The 20,874-nt window shown below is 42.7% G+C and overlaps 1 long non-coding RNA gene across 4 annotated transcripts in view; it reads left to right on the top strand.

Moving 5' to 3' along the window:
* The first annotated feature begins 1,444 nt into the window (after positions 1-1,444).
* The window catches only part of LOC143512322 (uncharacterized), a 36,230-nt gene continuing 16,800 nt past the window's right edge, over positions 1,445-20,874 (top strand). For 3 of the 4 annotated variants that reach the window (XR_013130433.1, XR_013130431.1, XR_013130432.1), the window contains exons 1-2: positions 1,445-1,940; positions 18,751-18,837. This is a non-coding gene — a long non-coding RNA (uncharacterized LOC143512322). The remainder of the gene's footprint in view (positions 1,941-18,750; positions 18,838-20,874) is intronic. The other variant, XR_013130430.1, reaches the window with a different exon arrangement.

Raw genomic sequence — 20,874 nt, 5'->3', positions numbered from 1 at the left:
GAAATATGTTTTGTAAGTTCCTTCCAAATATGAGTCAATTAAACTTCCATTTTTGACTCCCTAATATGCCTCCTTGCCTTGCCTGTGGTTAAACGCTCACACCCGAATTCTGCCTGTCAGAACGAACTAATTAAAGCAGGCAGCAGTACTGGCAGGACATACTCACATGCAGAGAGACAGGAAGATGCACAAACTCCGACAGGGAGAGAGAACGAGACTCACATCACATATTCTGTAAAAACTAATTAAGTAACATTTGTGCTAATTATGAGGATATTAAAATATTGATGTCAGTTATTTGATTATCACAAGCTAATGATGTTTAAACAACCGATAGCTAACTGTTCTAGGTTCATGTTACATTGAACACCAGATTCTGGTCTTTGTGTGATGTTGTTATTTGAAAAAACAACCAAACAAAAAAACATTGCAGGATTCATTGCAGGATAGCCTCTTTGGCACTGTAGGGTCAAACGGTTCACTCTGTAACTTTCTAGAATCCCCAGACTGGTTTTAATTCCTTTTTCCACAGGACTGGAGTGCTAGAAATTGGGACCAAAAAGTATTTGTGGCGGCGATGACTTGTTATCATAATTATGTCCGTAAACAACTCTGGTGTCTAATTAGATGGATCATTCGCAGGTGTTTTTGCAATTTTCTTTTGTCTCGGGCCATATTCAAAATGTCAAACGTTAGCAACAAGAGAGAAAGCCACAAAAAGAGGCTTATCTCAAAGGACCAATTAGTGAATCTATGCCTTTACACCATCCCGCCGAATGCAGCCCTGTTAACTAACCGTGCCGAGAAAACCATACTGATAGCCGTTTGTATGCCAATATGGCCATGGAAATATGGTTAGAATGGTCACTGTCACTGGAGCCATTTGACTTAAGCACGAGTTTAAGAAGTGATGGGCGCTTTACTTATCACTTGTCCTGTCATGAGGTTCAAAGTTCATGCGTTCAGAAGTAACATTAAACTGAAATTTCTGACATTCGTCTGAAAGTGGCACTAAGTAATGAGAATAATCCATACTACCATTACATATACTAAGTACATGGTGCGTAGTAGCCTATTTCAAAGGTCTGCGCAGTGAGCCTCTCTGAGGTAAAGTATGTCCTGCGTCTGCAGTCATGCTTGGAAGGCAGGAAGCAGCAAGACCAACAGGGACACGTCGGTTGCATGCGTGTAGGTAGCGGTCCACCTACGCGTCTGCATGGCCTCACTTATCTGTGGCTTCCGACAGCAATTCAAAGCGAAGCATGTGGAGATAAGTGCAGAAACTCCAGATCCGGCTGTGCGTTCTTGGAAAGTGACGTGTTTAACAGAAGGCAACTAGCAGATAAGACGACAGCGAGCATCCACGCCCTGTGCACGAGGTCTTAATTACACTGGACCCAGTTCAGCTCATACCCCTCGACACAGTTACGTTTACAAGCATAAGCAGAAAAGCTGATTGTAGGTTAGTGTTATGAGAAGTATGCATTTCACTTCTATCCACGGGATTTATACCCTCCCTGCAGCTCAGACAGAAGGAGCAGAGTTTAATATTCTTGGCTGTGAATTTGTTATTCAAGCTAACTCTTCACATCAGCTATACTTACAGTACTGACAATGTCAACTGATACGCTGATGAGATTAATCTAATTTTGACACTAGAGCCAAATATGTGAGAGAGACTAGGAATGGCAGGTTGAAGGATTCCTTTAGGCAGTTTGTTTACAGGGTCAACACATAATAATGAACTGTCTGTGACATTAATGTGGTGGTAGGGGGTGGAAACGGTGTCACTGGTGGGAATTAAATACAGGCTGCTGATGTTATCAGTGAGCAGTGAGGAACTCAGCTGTCTGTTTAATGACTGGGTTTTTACTGCAGCATTTAAGGGAAGTTTTAATCACAGGAACGTGAGAGAGGAATGTTAAGTGATGGATGGATGGGTAAGGGATGATTCATCTTTTGTGGTTGATTGTGTTGATGTTTCTAAACATGTGCCAGGGTTTGACATGCAACCTGCCCTTTTGAAAATACAGTGTGCACATAATAAAAATATATATAGGCCTACTGTGCACACCGGCGAGCAACTTTTAAGAGACCAATTACAGGGCATTAGATTGCACTACATCGGTGTAAAATTAAAACGGTGAATCAGTAGGCAGGAGAAACATCCTTTCAGATTTCATTACATTACAGTATTGATTTCATTACATCTCTTAATGAATCCAAAGACAACATTGGCAAACAGAATTCACATTCTTATGATGGCAAATGACTGACAGCCTCTTCTACACATGGAAAGACTTGGATAAGCTAAACTAATTAAAACAAACCCTCTGAGAAGAAATGGTCATGTTATAGTTGGGGCTTCAGTGTTAAAAGAAGACGAGATCAACAATGAAATATTCACTGCTGGTTGTATCAGAAGCACACAAGGCGATAAACAAAATCCAGGTCTAAATGATTGCTGTTTACCCTGCGGTGTGCTGTGCTCACTAAACAGAACTGACTGCTGCTTTTTATGGTCACGGCTCAGAAGAACGTCTAGCTTCGGTGTGTAAATCTGTTATGCCAAAGTGTGCGCTAGCTCTGTTGTAACAGAAACAGAGACTCAAACGCCCTGCACCTAATTCCCAAGAGTACACTTTTTGAAGTGATCACATGCACACACATCGTGTAAATTACTGCGGAAACCTGACGGAAACACTTTTACAAGATCATTGGAGCGTGAACTCACAGGACAAATGCATAAAGAAACTTTTACGTTCGCATTGGGTCATATGGCCAAAATTAACTTCCGATACGGACGTCTCATGATTACTTCCTATAGCGCTCAGGATGGAATTATACATCTCAAAGGGCGTTTCCACGTCTGAGAATAGTTGCAGTGCCGTGCATACAGTTTGTGTTTCCCTGGTTACCCAGTCTCCAAGGTAGCAGGTGCTTGGAAACAGGCCGAATTTCGCGACTGCTGGAATGCGGCCTGGCGTCGCCGCGGGAGAAGTCAGGCTTTGCTGGCATCACACACTGCGAAGGTGGAATGCGGGGACTCACCGCTGATTCTCCAGCAGTGTGGGAAGAGAGACGCTTTTTTTATTTCCTGTCTCTGTCAGCTCTTCAACTTGCATCAGAGGGAGAAAAAAGTTAATAAATTGAGGCACTTCTGAAGCATGCTTTATACTCTCTGAGAGCTTTTGACAAGAGCCATACGGGATGATCGAGGTGTTACATAACAGTTTAACATCTTGATTTAGGAGTAAACAAAACTTGAACCGACAGCGTTGCTTCTGATAGTTCTTGTTATTTCACAAGTTTATGATGATATCCGTGGGGAGCTGTTACATCCGTTTTCTTGAAACACAAATTTCTTGTAAAACAAGCTAGGTTTTTTTTTCTCTGGAAACTGTAGTCTCTATAGGGTCCTCTGTAAACAGGGAGTGACCAGAAAGCTGGCATTTCAACAGATACAGCAGGGGGCTAGTCTGTGTGGGAGCATGACATTTTTATAAGTCTAGGATGTATCATTTTTATGATATCATTAATAAAGTTCTTGGGAGGGCTATGAGGGAGATGAATCTATGAGAGTTTTGCTCGATTGCAAGATCATTTGTGGGTTTATCACGATTGTTGTGGAGATTATCTAGGCTGGTCAATGGCTCACGTAAGGCTTTTGCTTGGAATAGCCTCTGGACATGAAACCTGCACTACGTAATGTGGAAAATAAAACAGGCACAAATTCCACTGCACTGTATAACAGCGCAAAACAAATAGCAAAATTAAAGCATAGATCAAAAAATAAATAAAAAGGAAAGAAAACTTTTTTATGCAAAGCAGTACTATTATGACAGCTAGAGAAAAAATCCTGAGGTCAGAAGAATGAAACTTGGCCAGTGTGTGTGGAAAGAAATAGCATTCTGTTTCAAGTTCTTCATGGGATACAGAGGATATCAAGTCAGGGTAGGAGGGGAGGGGGGAGGAACATTGCAATTGTAAAAAGACCAAATGTTCTCTGTGTATCACATCTGGAAGTGCCCTGGGCCAAGTTCTAGCTGGGCTCTGCTGGGAGTCTGGGCGTTTGCCCCTGGCTAGGATGTCATTGGGTGTGGCCTGCAAATGGTACATTGTCCCCTATTCAAAATGAGGTGGACCAAATTATCATTGGAGGGTTTACTGTTGCCTCACCACTAAACATAACAGTTGGTCAGCGCCACTTATGGCTGACCTCACCACAGGGAACAATAAGCCTTCTCCAGATTGGCCTTCAGCAATGGCGTGTGAGCCGTGGATAACAGATATTGTTTAAATACTGTAATGGGTAATGCTCATCTCTCCTCGTCTGATGAGTTATTGCAAAGGACATGGTTTGTGGATGCAGTCATGAAAGTGTTTGGGGTTTCACGGCCCTTGTTAAAAGCTCAGCTGGTGGGACTTACAATATGATTTATGTGTGTAAACAGTTACAAGAAATAAGATTTTTCACTTGCGTTTAAACAGTGCACATAAAATATTAATACTGCAATCGATAACGTCAGTGTGCATGGACTCCCTGATATGTTAAGATGTGATTTCTGTATAGGCTCTGTCACACCTAGCCACCCTGAACTGGACATGTAAAGCTGTACTGTTAAGGTACTGTATCTCAAATCATAGTCTTGCATCTTGTTCTGCCTCATCTTTGTACAAATGACTTGTGGGCGAGCTGGGGTTCTGGAGCCAGAAACGTGTACAGTGACGCCTCCTGGAACAGGATGTGCAGTTCTCTAATGACCTTAAAGCACTTAAAGACTTCGGTTGTTGCCTTGTAAATGACCTTTCACCCTCTGCAGATGACCCCACGAGCCCGAGACGTACTGTGGATGGGTTGAACGTATTCTCCCTTGAACAGATTCTTCCTCACTGGGGAAACGAGGGAGGGAGGAAGAGTTCAAATCCCCAGCAAACACTTATGGACGCAGACTCATGGTCCCAGGTGCTGGAGGAGTGGGACATGTCTCAAGCATGATGGATTTCTGTAATAATTCAGTAGGAACTCTGTCACCATCTGAGTAAACAAGTCACTGGTGTTTGAGTCAGTTGTTTGCTGCTTGGACACATTTTTCAACAGAAAAAAAAGTTTTTTCTGAAGGATACCAGCAGCAGCAAGAACAAAACCGCAAGAAAAAAACGGACTTCTCCAAGACAGAAAAACTTAACTTTCTCAAATAACTAATGATCTATAAACAGAAAACTTCAGAGGCACCACAACCACAGGCTAATCATTCAAGAGCTCTATAATTATTTTGTGCAGTGAAGATTGCTGGGTTTATCTGAAAACATCAACATTTCTTTCTTCCTGTAATGTAACAAATGAAAGTATTTGTGCATGTAAACACATATCAATGGCTTTATTTGAGAAATTACATTTTTAGTGCTTGGATATAACTGGTACTTCTCAGGTCAACAACTGGTGTTCTCATGTCATGGACATATTTTTATATTTCTCTTGCTTTAAAACACTGAAGCACTCACATATTGAAGGGGTTGATAGTCACATGTAGGCCTCAGAACCATCATGACCAGGCCAGCGAGCCTACGGTGTAAATGTTTCTGCTGTCAGCTGTCAATGCGCTTTGTTGTTTAGAAAACGCAATGGTCAACTTAAGCTTTGTCATTTTTCAATTCCCGTATTGGCTTTTGAAGGTGTCATGTCACATTATGGTTGGTCAGAGAAAATACATGTATGGTCATCTAGGCAGTTGTCGATCCCTTAATGGTAAATAACAGTGGACACAGAATTATTATAGCACTGGAAGTAAACCTGAGGTCTTTAATGGGCTTGATGATCCAGGATGTTACCAGTTGGACTCAAACCCTCAATCTTTTTGGTCCACGGTGTCTGGGCACAGGCTCTGACTGCTGGGTTACTGCCATCTGTGTGATTTGCTGCAGACACTGGTAAAGGGCCAGGTACTTGTCTCTATCAAAATTACTGCCTTTGACAGCTGCTTGTGTGTTCAAAGAAATGTAGTTTTGTTAATCAGAAGGTCAGAATGGAGGTGTCAGCCAATGAGACCTGCAATTTACTTTTCTGAGAACTTATTGCTAAGTTCATGTATCAAATAAAACAAATTTTCCTTCAAACTTTATACTGAAAATAACTGCCAGGATACCTGGGCCTTATCCCAGCACCCAAGCTCTGTCTCTCTTTTTAAGTGGTTCAGGTTGTTAGTGCTGAACATTGCACACGAGTCTGCTTTGCTCTTCTGTATACTCACCACTCTCTTCAGAGTCACACGCTTGTGCTTTCATCTGGCCAAATCCTCTTTGTGTCATTCAAGACTGTGAACAGTCAATCCAAACCCCTCTGGGGCTCTCTGAAGGAAACTCGTTGTTAAGTTCCATTCGCTGAGAGGGAACGTGATTGATCCGTTTAACGTCAGAGGCCTGGTCGAAGCTTCTGGGCACAGCGAGGCTCCTTCTGTAGAGTTCCTTCAGCATCGTGGCCTCCTTTCATTTATATATTAAGGCTGGTAGTTGTAAAATATATTGCAGGGTGTAGATGAAAAGCCTTGGTGAAACGTGAGGTCATTGCCGCCAAGTCCATTTGCACGACATGCGTGTCGATCCGGCCACAGAGGAAGAGCTGGAGAGGATTTACTCTGCCCCAGGCTTTTTCCCTCCTACACTGTGCAATGGCCGCTCTCATCCTTATGAAGCTAGCATGTGATACATGAAAGAGCTGTGATGGATTAGGGAAACACTACCCTTCCCCTCCCAAAACAAGCCCTGATTCTTGTGGCGATTATTAGCTCACCCGAGTGAAAAAGTCAACAAAGTCTGGACCGAGCTGAAGCGGCACTGAAGATTGAGGCCCGTTACGTATGTAGCCATAATGCCTTAGCATATTCCACAGGTCCAATGGGGCGAGTGGTGGAGTCTCGGGCGGCTGTGTGGGAGATATAGATTTTCAAAGTGTGAGGTCTCACGATGCTTGGAGGGAACGCGGGGCGAGGGGAAATTCTGACTAGACCAGCTCGCCGTCCTGCGCAGCATTTGACCGAGCGTACAGCGATTGTTGATGTAGGCAGAGAATAAACAGGCACACTGTATATCCGTGCGAGCTGCCAGCACGCTGTGAAGCCAAAGTGACGGCCGATCACATTTTCCTCATGGGGCGATAGCTGGAAATGTCTTCAGTGCACTATCGGCAGAACCATGTTCTCAACTCTCTGCACACAATCTTGAAGGCAGTATGAGAAATTCGCTGTTGGCATTATGCAAGGCTGAAAAATAATATTAACATGATTTGTACTGAGCACAATTTATTTAGTTCAAATGAGGCAGTCACTGTAGGTTTTATTCGCATTGCCTCTCCAAGGAAACTGAGTTGCACAAGCTTCTTTTTGATTAACCCTTGCATTACTTTAAACTGCAGTTGGAACAGACCCTGGGGTGAAAACAAAGCAAAATAAAAGCTCTCATTTTGGAGAGCAAGGCCAGAAGACGTAAAATTGTAAAGCTCAGCTGTAATAAAAGTCTAATTGTGCTGTATATATTGCACTGGCTTTCTATTATTTTGTATTGTATTTTTTTATTTGTGTTGTTGATTGGAACTGTACTTTTTATAGGAGCGTTTTTGTAATTGACTCATTTTTTGGCAATTTTATTTTATTGTTAACATAAATAATGTAATGTAATATGAAGCTGTGAATAGCTTCAATGTACCATCCCCTTGTTGCCTGTTTTTGCACTTAGTAGTCAGTGGAAACCAAAGCCCAGAGGAGCATGTGTATGAATGCAGATGTTATCAGCTTGTGTTTCCAAGGTTCTTCTGTCTGTTTGACACCTGTTTCTCTCCATGCTGATGGAGATATACGGTCACATGCCTGCACACTTCTTATTCAACGCTTTCAGCATTCCTCACAATGATGCATCTCACACATTTTTGCCTGTGTTGATAAATGCATTTAAAATGTGTGAATATAGGTAAATGTGTGCATTTTGACATTGAGCCAACTCAGATGTAAGACAGACAGTTATATGTGAGTTAGAAATGGCACACACCCTGTTGAGCCAAATGCATTCCGCTTATCTCGTTTTCAATCACCACAAAACCTGCACAGTCTATTCAAAACACATTGAACGAAGGGACAAAACATACTGTTGCCACTAATGACTCTTCTGGAGCAGACAGTGGATGCACGCAGCGAGCACCCGCTCAATTTCACATCGAAACTGCACCAGATCCAGACATCAACTTAAGAATGCTGGATATGAGTCCTGGATTCGTTTGTCTGATCTGTTCATCGTCAGTTGGTTCATTTTTTATCAGGGACTGTACACTTAAGCAATATTGAGCAAGATACTGTTTTACTTTACTTGATGAAATAGATTACCTTGAATCGGTTAAAAAATCCTACTGAAATGATTGATTCTGATGGCACACGGCATCGTCTGTGTCAATTCTAATGTACGAGCAGGGAAGAGTAACTGTTGGTTGGGGTGCTTTGACCTTGAGCCTCAGCATTTGTCTGATAAAATCAGAGCAAAAACTCAGAGGCACAAGCCTTGTTGGTATTCTTCTAACAGCCTGTTTGTATTCTTCTAACAGCCTGTTCGCCTGTCACTGAACCCTCCCAGTCCTCCACAGGCCATTGATTTATCTACAAAGATAAATAATAAATACTCCTGCCAGCTTTGAACTTCAACCCCCTTTTTTTCTTAAAGGCGTAGGCCTACGCAAGGGCCGAGTGGAGCTGACGGAGGTGTCCCTGTGTGAGTGTAGCTGACGGAGGTGGCCCTGCGTGAGTGGAACTGACATAGGTGCCCCAGTGTGAGTGGAGCTGACGGAGTTGCCCCCATGTGAGTGGAGCTGACGGAGGTACCCCAGTGTGAGTGGAGCTGACGGAGGTGCCCCAGTTTGAGTGTAGCTGACGGAGGTGCCCCAGTGTGAGTGGAGCTGACGGAGGTGCCCCAGTGTGAGTGGAGCTGACGGAGGTTCCCCAGTGTGAGTGGAGCTGACGGAGGTGCCCCAGTGTGAGTGGAGTTGACGGAGGTGCCCCAGTGTGAGTGGAGCTGACGGAGGTGGCCCTGTGTGAGTGGAGCTGACGGAGGTGCCCCAGTGTGAGTGGAGTTGACGGAGGTGCCCCAGTGTGAGTGGAGCTGACGGAGGTGGCCCTGTGTGAGTGGAGCTGACGGAGGTGGCCCTGTGTGAGTGGAGCTGACGGAGGTGGCCCAGTGTGAGTGGAGCTGACGGAGGTGGCCCTGTGTGAGTGGAGCTGACGGAGGTGCCCCAGTGTGAGTGGAGTTGACGGAGGTGCCCCAGTGTGAGTGGAGCTGACGGAGGTGGCCCTGTGTGAGTGGAGCTGACGGAGGTGGCCCAGTATGAGTGGAGCTGACGGAGGTGGCCCTGTGTGAGTGGAGCTGACGGAGGTGGCCCTGTGTGAGTGGAGCTGACGGAGGTGGCCCTGTGTGAGTGGAGCTGACGGAGGTGGCCCTGTGGCTCGTTGGTGAAGCGGTGATGCGGCTGTGATCTCTGAGCTGCAGACTAATGAAACACAGAGGAATCCATGAGCTGGGCGCGGTCCCCCCTTTTCCATGTCCAGCTCAAGTTCAGTAGCCCACAAGGCAGACTGCGAGGTAAATTCCTCACCGTCTGAGTCACCTGCCATAGAACCTGGTACCAATCCAGCACTTTCCTGTTTGGGCTCCAAGCTCCTGTTTTACTTGGAGAACGGTTACAAAATCCAAAGGTGCTGCAGACTGTCGTAGAAAAGAACGAATATCTGCTTGAGCCAGATCGGCTCAGATTTGATGTGGGTGTAGCTGATTGCTATGTAGCATGGATATTTTTCCACAACTTGTTAAGACAGGGATCACCAGATAAGATTTCTGTAGCCAACAGAGGAAAATGGGCACAATCCATCCATTATAAGAGAGAGCAAGTTGCCCAGTAAACCTGCAGCTTGTTACAAAAATGTGGAGAACATGTTTTCTCAAAGAAGTAAAAGAATTTTATCTGCGAAGTTAAGGGAGGAGTCAGAAAATGCACCTGTTTTAAATCAGCGGATAAGGCAACAGGGAAACGAAGGAAAGGGTAGTGCAAACGAAACACACTTCATCCCATCCATCCGCACGCTCACCACTCACCTACTCAGTCCACCGCGGACCGGCTGCCAAAGGGAAGCACTAATAACGAACATGTCCTCGGTGATAAACGAGGCTAATGAATGATTCTAATCATAATGGGCCACTCCAGGCTGCACTCCTGCCCCCGCCCACAGCTGCTGGCCCCAGTTCAGGCCCTGAAATGCCCCAGCTGCGTTTCAGCTCTACATTATCAAAAACACGGTGATTCGGTAGAAACACTGTCAGCACTTTAGCATTAATACTGCTGCCGACCTGCTGCTCTGCACAATATCCAAGCAACTTCTATCGTGCACAGTGAATTCACACCCGATCGTTTGCATGCTAAGGTCCGTGTGTTCCACATAAGCTAAATCCGAAAACGTGGAATTCCGATACTGTGCAGTCTGCACAAGCTGCATTTTGTACTTGCCCTTAAAATCAATAGACAGTTTATATCTTTGCTACTGGACTCAGTCCTCTATATGGTACTACGCTGGTGTAATTGTGATTGCCTTGACTGCCAAAAGTCTGTAAATGGTATGTTGTAGCCTAAGGCAGAATTATACTTTTTAGTATATGTGTCATGATCAGTGATGGCTAAGTTACCTTGAGAAAGTAATCCGATTACTGATTACTGATTACTCCTTTTAAAAGTAACTTAGTTACGTTACATATTACTTGATTTTAAAAGTAACTACGTTAGATTACAAGTTACTTTAGTAGTTACATTCAGCAGCAAAATAAATTTTCCCAATACTCACTTTATTGGAAGTGCATTTTTAACAGTAACAATGTATTGAAGCAGGTTCGGTAACCGAGGCAGAAACTGCTTAATCCAAAAATCCCGAGGAGGGAAACTTTATTGATAACGCAACCCTGGCGCGCGCAGGCTCCGCCCCCACAGTGTCACTTAAAGGAGGAGTAGTAGTCGCTACAGTATCTCCTGACATTACGTTTGTGTAGCTGCGCGGTATTATTTGTAAATTTATTTGTAAACGTAATACAAGCGAACTGGGGTGGGTTTCCCGAAACGTTCGTAGCGCCAAGTACTTCGTAACCTCGTATGAAACGTACGTTTCGGGAAACCCACACCTGTTCAGACAGACAGCTTGTGAAACGAAATACCATTACAATTTCAAGCATTTTAAAGTAGGCGACGTTAGTCAAAATTCCAGCACTTTTCAAACGTGGAACACAGTGCAACATTAAAATTCTTCATGTAAATGTTCATTCCCCTGTTTTTGAGGGGTGTTTCTTTATACTACCACACATCGTTACGGGAGGACACTGCACAGAATGACATGTAAAACGCGCTCGCGCTCTCACAGGGTCGCGCGCAGCGTGCGGAGTCGAGCGCTACGGTCAGGCGCAAAAGTAGAACTGAGCCAAGAAGAAAGCAAAAATATATATATTTTACTAGGGAAAATAAAAATAGTAACGCACAGTTATTTGGATAAGTAACTTTAATCTGATTACTGGACTGGAAATAGTAGCGCGTTATATTACTCGTTACCAGTGATGCCGGTAACGCGTTACTTAGTAACGCGTTACTGTAGTCGGACTACTTTTTTCAGTAACGAGTAGTCTAACGCAACTACTATTTAAAAACTAGTAGTCAGATTAAAGTTACTTATCTAAAACATCGTGCGTTACTATTTCTGCATTTCGGGGGAACGTAGGTTATATTTATTCATTCTTATTTTTTGGCTACACGTTTCTTACGCGGTTACGTCATCTCTGCTCTGCGGCGCCAAAGTCAGATGGAAGGAGAGGTTCGCCTTTAGCAGCTGGAAATACAGGCATTATTTTGATTTTATTTCGGCTAAGGAAGACAACATTAAGGTCCGTTGTACACTCTGTCCTGGCGACAGAGTGCTGTCTACTTTCAAAAACACAACGTCAAACCTGAAAAAAAAAAAAAAAAAACCGGGGCTTGGCGGCGAACGTAAATTGTTACCGGGCGGGGTGTAAAATTGACTAAATTCAGTATTATATCGCGATCGATCGATCGCCGGTGGTTGGCGCCAGATCGAACTAGTAACTCATTGAATCATAGATGTGGATCAGAGGTAAATAAACTGGATTTTTTTTTCGGCGTGAGATATCGGAAGTGTGGCGTAAGCGTGTGAAGACAGTCAAATGCGTGTGTCTCAATGCGTGACAGTTGGCAACCCTGTAAGTGGGCGGAGTTGAACAGAAAGACTGTCTTATTTATTTATTTAAAAAACATGTAAGCCTATTTCAAGAAAAAGTTTACAAATGCCAGTGTCATTTTTGATGTTCCGGTTAAAATACATGTCAATAAAGTGAGTATTGGCAGAACTGGTAGTCATTTTCATGTTATAGGGGCGGGGGATCAGCCTCTGCTGAAAGTAACTAAAAGTAATCTAACTTAGTTACTTTTAAAAGCAAGTAGTCAGTAACTTAACTGAGTTACTTTTTAAAGAAGTAGTCAGTAGTCAGTAGTCGGATTACTGTTTCAAAGTAACTATGGCAACACTGCTCGTTACCGAAAAAAGTGGTAAGATTAGAGTAACGCGTTACTAAGTAACGCGTTACTGACATCACTGGTCATGATGCAGAGAAGGGGTTTGTGGGTAAGCATAGCTCACAGAGGGGTGGACACACACTGACATACACACCGTCATGCACATCTCAACATGCTGCGTATATGTGCAGAGCTGCATGTCGAGTGAATGCTGATTGGTTATCTTGTAGTGAAACCCAAAGAAATACTCATCTCGAAAGCTAGCAAAAAAACAATGGTGCAGCTTGAAGATTTATGACATTTATGCTTATCTCAGGTGTAAAAATTGAAAACTTATTTTGTTGCTGAGACCTTCTTCATTCTCCAGGTGTACGGTGTGGTTCACAGGTATGGTGACTGACATATGATACCTGTATGTACTCGTATCTAAGTACTAAGTACACAGTCCCAGCTGAAGCATTGCATGGTATTGGCTCTTTATCATGCATTAGAGAAAAATACGTCAGCATTAAGCAGGAGGCAGTATTTTGACACGACTTGACATCTGTGAGGAGGACCAACACCCTTTCTAATGGCAGGGGTGGGTCGTCACCCCGAGCTGCCGCGTGCACAGGGGATCTGGGTCATGACAGGCGGGGCTCTGAAGTGTGGATTAAGTGCTGAAGGCTGTACGCCTGCTTACTGACCGCTGTTGGCCTGAGGGCTGCTCATACTGGGGAGAGTACCAGGTGTCGCTGGCCTTTCTGCTCAGAGGTCGTCTCATTGGCCCTACCAATGGGATTGTGGGAAGTCAACAGACTTGCTCCCCCCCATTTTGAACAGCAGGGCCAAGAGGGGAGACTTTGCTAGCCAAGCTGCACCTTTAGCACTTGGCGATTCACGCTGCGGCGTGCGCAGCGGACAGTAGACCCAGACACGGGAAGCTGCTTGATGAAAAGACAACATTGGTCTGTTCCATCCCTAATGCATCCCTGAGCTGTGTGCACAAACACGGTTCTTCAGGGGAAGGTGGAAAAGAACATACCTTCAAGACAAAAGGGTTATGTTAGGATATGTGCCTCATTTTTCTCAGCTGTAAAAGGGAGTGTTTAAAGTCATGCTTAATTTACCATGTCCTAATGATGAGTGTTACAACACATTTGGACACTATGCTGTACTTAGCTTTTCCATGAATGACATGGCTACCCATGAGTATCACTGACCCCCATAATTAAGTCCTATCGTCATGGAAAAATAGATCTCTCATAAATGTTTAATTCACGTGGTCATGCTGTGACAGAGATAACACTGATACCCACAGGTAGATCGTGCATCTTTAAAATGTAACTGAGCTAAAGAACAAAGAACAGAAGAAGAATCTCTTATTGGCTTCATGCACACTAGGGCACATGTATTATAGTATTAAGTTAGTCATATACAGTCCATAATGTGGGACACGTATGTAATGAGTAACACAAAATGGTTAAAAACCCCCAACTGAATTTCAGTTCATTTCACTTCCTCTTTATGTTTTTTTTGTGTTGGTTTCCCCAAAATCTGTAAATCTCTGTCCTTTTTGAATCACCTATGGAAATGTTCTCTGCAGGGTCTGTGTGTATTTTCTTATTAGTTCAGGTTAGCAGGTTGAGTGAACTAGTGAAATCAATTGTATGCTTCAAAATAATGACAGGCTTTGTTCACTGGTAAATCCATATACTACTTATTAAAAAACAATCAAAATGATCCAGCAATGAAGAGTTTAACAGACTTAACATGGGTGCTGAGCTTGTGTGTAGAGCAGGAGCATAGGGGTGAGATGAAAAACCACGGTGAAGACATGCTGTCATTTGTGAGCCCTGTTTTCCCCCTTTTGTATCCATCTCATCTGTGTGTATGCACAGCTGTTGCTAAAGAATTTGGACAACAGAAATCCTCTCATTTACTGCTTGAACTGACCTTTGACCTCCAGGGACCTTCCCAGTCAGACATGTGGGGCAGCCTGGTGCAAGAGAAGTTGATTATGGTCGCTGAGTTTCAGGTTATACAACACTGCGGGCACGGACATCTATCTGATGTAGGGATGCAAATTATCGATTAATTCATTAATCGTTAGTTGATTGATCTTATCGATCGACTTTCGATTAATCGATAAGCGGCGTTTTTCACCTGAATTTCAGTGTTTCAATAGGGCCTTTAAAAATATCAGCTAAATGGTTCACTTTGTTCAAAAAGTATTTATTATATTATGATAATTATATTGTATTATATGATATATTGCTCAAGTAATTATGCATTAGGAAATTTTTATGGTATAACAAAATACATTCTTTCATTTAAAAAGGAATAAATTAAGGACTGGCTCCGTTCTTGCATTTGAAACATTAGACAAAAAAAAAGAAGAAATTAAATAGAGAGCCAAACAGAATATTATTGAGCCTATGCTTGGACAATGTTTCTAGCGTTGTAGTGAACACATGCTGTAACACGACCGGAGAGTGCCCAAGTCTCCACAACATCATTGAGCTTGTCAGCTAAATTGTCAGCGGTGTGTCTATCCGACGTGTTCGTCGTAATCAGCACTGCAGATTTTAGCTGCCAGTTCTCGTCAGTGTAGTGGCACGTCACGGTAATGTAACTTTCTGTTGTTAGAGCCGTCCAACAATCTGTTGTAAGTGCTACAGCAGTAGCGGTAGCTAGCTTTGTTTTTAGCTCACTCTTCTTTATTCGTAGCGAGCTTCGAAAACGCTCGCCTTCCCAGTGTAGCTGTGATTTTAGGTTGACCAGGTGCAGTGGTGATATGCAGGACAGCTGTACGGTGTTCAAATGATAATTGAGTGAGCTAGTGGAACTGTTGTACTTCAATACCGCATTACACACAGAATATTTTACTTCTTTGCCTAAATTAACAATGTTGAAATTGTAGCGACTACTACTCCTCGCAGCGAATTCCCTAAGTGACACTGGGGGAGCGGAGAGAGAACGGTGCTATTGTTTGAGTTGCGTGGAAAATAAAGTTTCCCTCCTCGGGATTTTCTGGATTACGCAGTTTCTGTCTTGTTTCCCGAACCCGCTTCAAAATGGTCCCACACCGCACGTCTTTTCGCCCGCTTCATTTTGTTTTCCACTCTGGTCTTTCGCGACACGTGTTCACTTCTCGTTCTTACGCTCTGTTCAAGTTACTACAGTAGCGCGCTCTAACGATTAATCGTGATTAATACATTTTGATCGACTAACCTCTTGATCGACAATTAATCGAAAGTCGATTAATCATTTGCATCCCTAATCTGATGCTCTGCGTTAAAAGATTCACATGTGCCCAGATTCCGCCTGGCACCTTCGCCAACTTGAGCACACAGCCATCTGGAGTCAGAACTGAACAATGGTGCTGACTGAACAGAAAGACCCATTAGCAAGGAATATGCTGCCGTTTCTGGGAAAATACAGGCCTGAAAATTTTTAAGTCATTTTAGGCAATAGCCAGAAGTTGTTTCATAGGAATTCCAATGACATTGGCGTATGATAAGAGAGATGATGTTTAGAGACAGACCTACCACTAACTGCAGCAGATTTGCTGATGAATTTGAGGAGCTGTTGTGAGCTGGCTTGCCGTCTGCTGTGAGGCCTTTGTTCGGTTCAAAGTGGTGGTGCTGTGGCGTTATTTTCCACAGGCCCGACTCTCGAGGAGAGCACGGTGTTCCCTCCCGGGGCCTGGCTGAGCTGGACGTGACGGCAGACAGCAGTGTGCGTTCCATCCGAGAAAAGGGCTCCCAGTCCAAAGAAAAGCACAGCGAGAGCCTATATATCTAAACAAAGCCAGAAACTGTGGGAATCCAAAACATATCCTCTCTCAAGTGTCCCGTGACAGACTCGGTTTGTAAGGAAAGATGCGCAGATACTGCAGGACAGACACAAACACAGAGAGCGACACAAACACATAGAAATATAGAGATGCAGAGAGCACAAGAGAGAGTGAGGCACACTCTGAGATTGATCTTTTATGTTACACTTCAGATTGTGTATACGTTTTGTATTCAGATCTCATATGTGGTACATTGTTTCATATTATTCGTAATACAGTATATTATTGATTAATGCTATGGAACTGGGTACCATTTGACTAGTTCACAGTCAATAAATATCAAGTCAATAAATATGTTAGTCAGTTAAGAACAGAAAGCCACAGACAGTCAGCCACAGACAATCAGCCACAGGCAGTCAATCACAGACAATCCACTTCATATCAGCCACAGTCATTAACATTAGACCCTCTTAGGAGCAAACACAACACTATGTAAATGCTACATGTCTGTCAGATGATTGCTATGGTTACAAGGATACAGGAATAGATCAAAGATGGAGGCCAGCATCCCCCTCGGGTGGTTTTGTCCCATGCTTCACCCTGACACTTCGGTTGTTTCGTCTTTCTCTCCATCACTGGGGCACTTTTGCTCCACTTTTTGCTCTACCACCAGAGCATTTTCAGTTTTCCGTGCCACCACTGGGGCAGTTTAGGTCTACTATGAGCGCATTTTCACCTTATATTTCAGGACTAGGGTGGTTTCACTCTTATTTTTGTTCTGTCACTGGGAACGTTTCACTCCACCAATGGAGTGGTTATAGGAGAATATTCATGTTTAGCTCTATGTTTTGCATTAGAAGTGTTTTCACACCGTGTTTCGCTCTGTCACTGTAAGGGTTTCACATAACCAGTGGGTGTGGTTTCACGCAGCCAATTAGATATATTGGACTGAGTTATATTCCATGTTTTATTTCAGAACTCGGATGGTTGTGTCACTGGGGAAGTTTCAATCTGTGTTTCTCTCCACCACTGGAGGGTTTTCTCCCTGTTTTACTTCAGCACTGGGGCAGCTTCATTCCATGTTTTACTCTACCACTGGGGCAGTTTCATTTCCACTTCTGAGGTCTTGATCTGTGCCTCTCCCTCTTCAGTCTGCATTGAGGCTCCAGCACCAGCTCCAACATGACAAGCCCAGCGTGGGAGTCTTTCCTGTCCACAGCCTGTGTGCACAAGCCCAGCACTTGGCTATAGACACATAATACGAGACAGAGAGAGAGAAAGAGAGAAATATATATATATATATAGATAGATAGATGGATGGAAGAGAAACATGGACCTGGATCAGGTGCACTTTCAAATGCGATCCAAATGTTACACATCTCCAGACTGGGTTTAATGTGTTTATCCAAAAGCAGCATTATTCCACTGACCTGCACAGGTGCGTGTGGCCCAGGAGATCCTGCTTCTGGTGTTATTGTGTTAAAGGAGATTCAGTGACTCTTAAATCTAAATAGATTTTGTGACATGAAGTTATGGCAGTATGACCCACATCTATATAGCAGGAAAAAAATCATCTGCTTTTAATACCCCACAGAGACCCATATTTTGCCAGCAGGACTTGCTGACTGAGAGTGAAGTACTATTAAAATGCAATCTGTTGGTCCAGTGGTCTGAACAGACCTGTGGGACAAATGCTAAATTTATTTTCGGGCTCCTCATGAGCGTGTAATACTCAGGAATTCTGTTTCCGATGGCTGGGGCAGCCGGTTGGATAGGCCACATCTTATCCCTGCCTGTGTGAGCTCAGAGCTGAATGTTTCAAGACTGGTTATATAGTACTTCGTTTCCTACAACTCCTGGAGAAATCTTGCTAGCATCAATCATACTTATCAAGCCTTGTTTCTTCTCCCCTGTGCAATTCCTGGTGTCTTGCTTCCTGTTTCCCTATGCCCTGACCTTGGATTATGATTATAGATTTGCTAATTTTGATTATTTGCTCATTATTTTGAATACAGGAACAGGAAAGACCAGAACAAAAGCACTATTCTGTACATATTTAGTGAGAATACAACCCTGAATACAAGGGAACCCTGAGATTACAACCCTGTGGCTAACCAAGTGATAAAAGAAAAAGGAGAAAAAAAATACTTTTTGTTACCATTTGTTTACAGTTTAAAATAAAATAACGTTTTTTGAATCTGATTTTTTCAAATTTTTTTAATCACATATCGTAACAGGGCAATTACATTTTACATCAATTATATAGTACTTCATAAGGTAGGTACTACCTAATAATAACATACTTGACCCACTATTACACTTAAAATATCTACAAACGTATTTGTAAAATGTACAGTGTATGCTTTTTGCCTACATTTAGCCTCCGGAACATCCCTCCGAGTCCAGCAGTAGTGTGCCAACATAAAGGGGAACTCTGGTACTGCTTTTCCACAACACGCATAATAACGTGAGTATATTGGAATAACAACAAAATTATTGGTGATAGAGAAATTCGGCAAACATGTTTGGATTCAGCATGCAAAATATATGAACATCGTTTAGCAGAGTTGTTGTTAATTAAAAAAAATGACTTTTTAAAATGTGGGCTTTTGACTTATAGACTTTTGCAGAATGAACAATCACTCTCAAGCTGGGCATCAGTGAGAATCGTCTTGCATGTGTTTTTTATTGTTGCCATTGTTATCGGTCACCCTTTACAAAACAATAAATCTCAGGGATCTAAGCCAAGAGATGGACAAATATCTTCATGTGATTTATGTGCAATACTGTGGTCCAAAGTCCTGCCCTTAAGGTGAACCTACCGTGGCTAAACTTTGAATATAAGAAGACCACTAATTCAGAGCTTAGATTACCTAAGGCAGAGAGATAAGCATCTCTTCACACAATGGACTCAATGGTGAAACACTATATACATTATTTTATTTTAGCAGCTGAGTGAAATAGGGGCTATGTGGGCATGAATGCCTGTGTGATTCTCAGCTCAGATTAGACTCAGGGTTTGATGTCTATCTGAGCCTGGCTGTAAATTACTCTGGCTCTGCATAATGGAGGCCTGTGAGTGGCAGGGCTGTTCTGAGGCAGGGTGTGCTGGGGGCGTAGAGTAGGGCAGGAGGATCACTGTGAAGGCATGGCCTGCGCTTCACAGCCTGGCTGGACTAGATGATTTGTTTGTGCCTGGTTTGCATTTCCCTTTGTTAACTCCGAGTGTAGGTTACAGGGAGAGGTGAGAATGGTTTTGTAATAATGCCCTGCACACACGAACACACACACACGCACACACATGCATGCACATACACATGCTCGCACGCACAAACACACATCTACTGGCACACATACACATGTAGCACCTAGATATGTATGAGCAATTATGAAAAAGTCAATATTAGGAAAAGCACAAAATTACACACAGTAAAACAAAACATTACACACTGTACACTTGTAAAGTAGGGATTCCTTGAAGATCAGTTTCCCAAACCCATATAGTGTAGATCATTTCCAAAAGTAATTCACAACTGCAACTTTGTCTCAGACTCAGTCTACTCCTAGCTCAATTAAATAATTGAAAGTCAAAATTATTCTTTCACATTTTTATGAGTTTTTCTGTTAAATGTCTTGAAATTACTGTAAGGTCACTGCAAAAGAAACAATTAATAAAATATCTCACATAACTTTAAGTAGTAAATTAGTTTCTCTTACAATATAAGCTATGCAATCAAAGTATACAAAATACCTGACATATTCTGAGACACCCAATAAAGCACAGTAAAGGACTTTTAAGCATTTGCTTGTGTATGTGGTATAATATTACACACTGTGAATCAATATGTGGTTTCATGTATTTCTATTGAATTTGGAATATATGATACCTCAATGCAAATTCTGCAAAATATCAATTGCATGACAGTAAGCTGTGACCTTTATTTGAACCGAAGAAGGTGTGTTGAATAATTCCAGACATGTGTATATCAGTAGGCTATATCAGTGTGTATCAGGTGGGTTCAATCTGAAATTGCTGGGATGGAATGCTTTAAGTTGGTGTGTTAGATTAAAAGTTCTGTGAACATGCCTTCCATTACATCAATGTCTTCTCAATGTTGGATGTTGATGCCAATATGACGTTGAGTTTTGACATCAAACCGATTTTTAACTAAATTTAAACTTCTGTCCATCATTGGAGGCCAACGTCTGGCTGACGTTGAAGTGACGTCCTGTGCCTGCTGGGTTGTCATCTGTCATCTTCCGATCAAAGAAAAGACGGAAGCATTCGAATTTCGAATTCAAAATCAGTTCAAAATTACAATTTTGAATCCAGTTCAAAATCATCTTGTCCTGGTAAAACTGTCAAAGAAAACCGCTCATAAAAATCAGACGGTAAGTTGAAATACAAGGTGAGTCGCCAAAAATATATTGAGGGTTATAGATATTGTAGAGCATATTGTGTGTTCACCAATACACATATTGAGAGATTGTATGTATTGTTTAT

This window comes from Brachyhypopomus gauderio, chromosome 4, assembly GCF_052324685.1.
Source record: "Brachyhypopomus gauderio isolate BG-103 chromosome 4, BGAUD_0.2, whole genome shotgun sequence".
In the NCBI taxonomy this organism is placed as follows: domain Eukaryota; kingdom Metazoa; phylum Chordata; class Actinopteri; order Gymnotiformes; family Hypopomidae; genus Brachyhypopomus; species Brachyhypopomus gauderio.
Note: the sequence above shows the minus strand (reverse complement) of the source record. Positions and strands in the feature narration are given on the sequence as shown.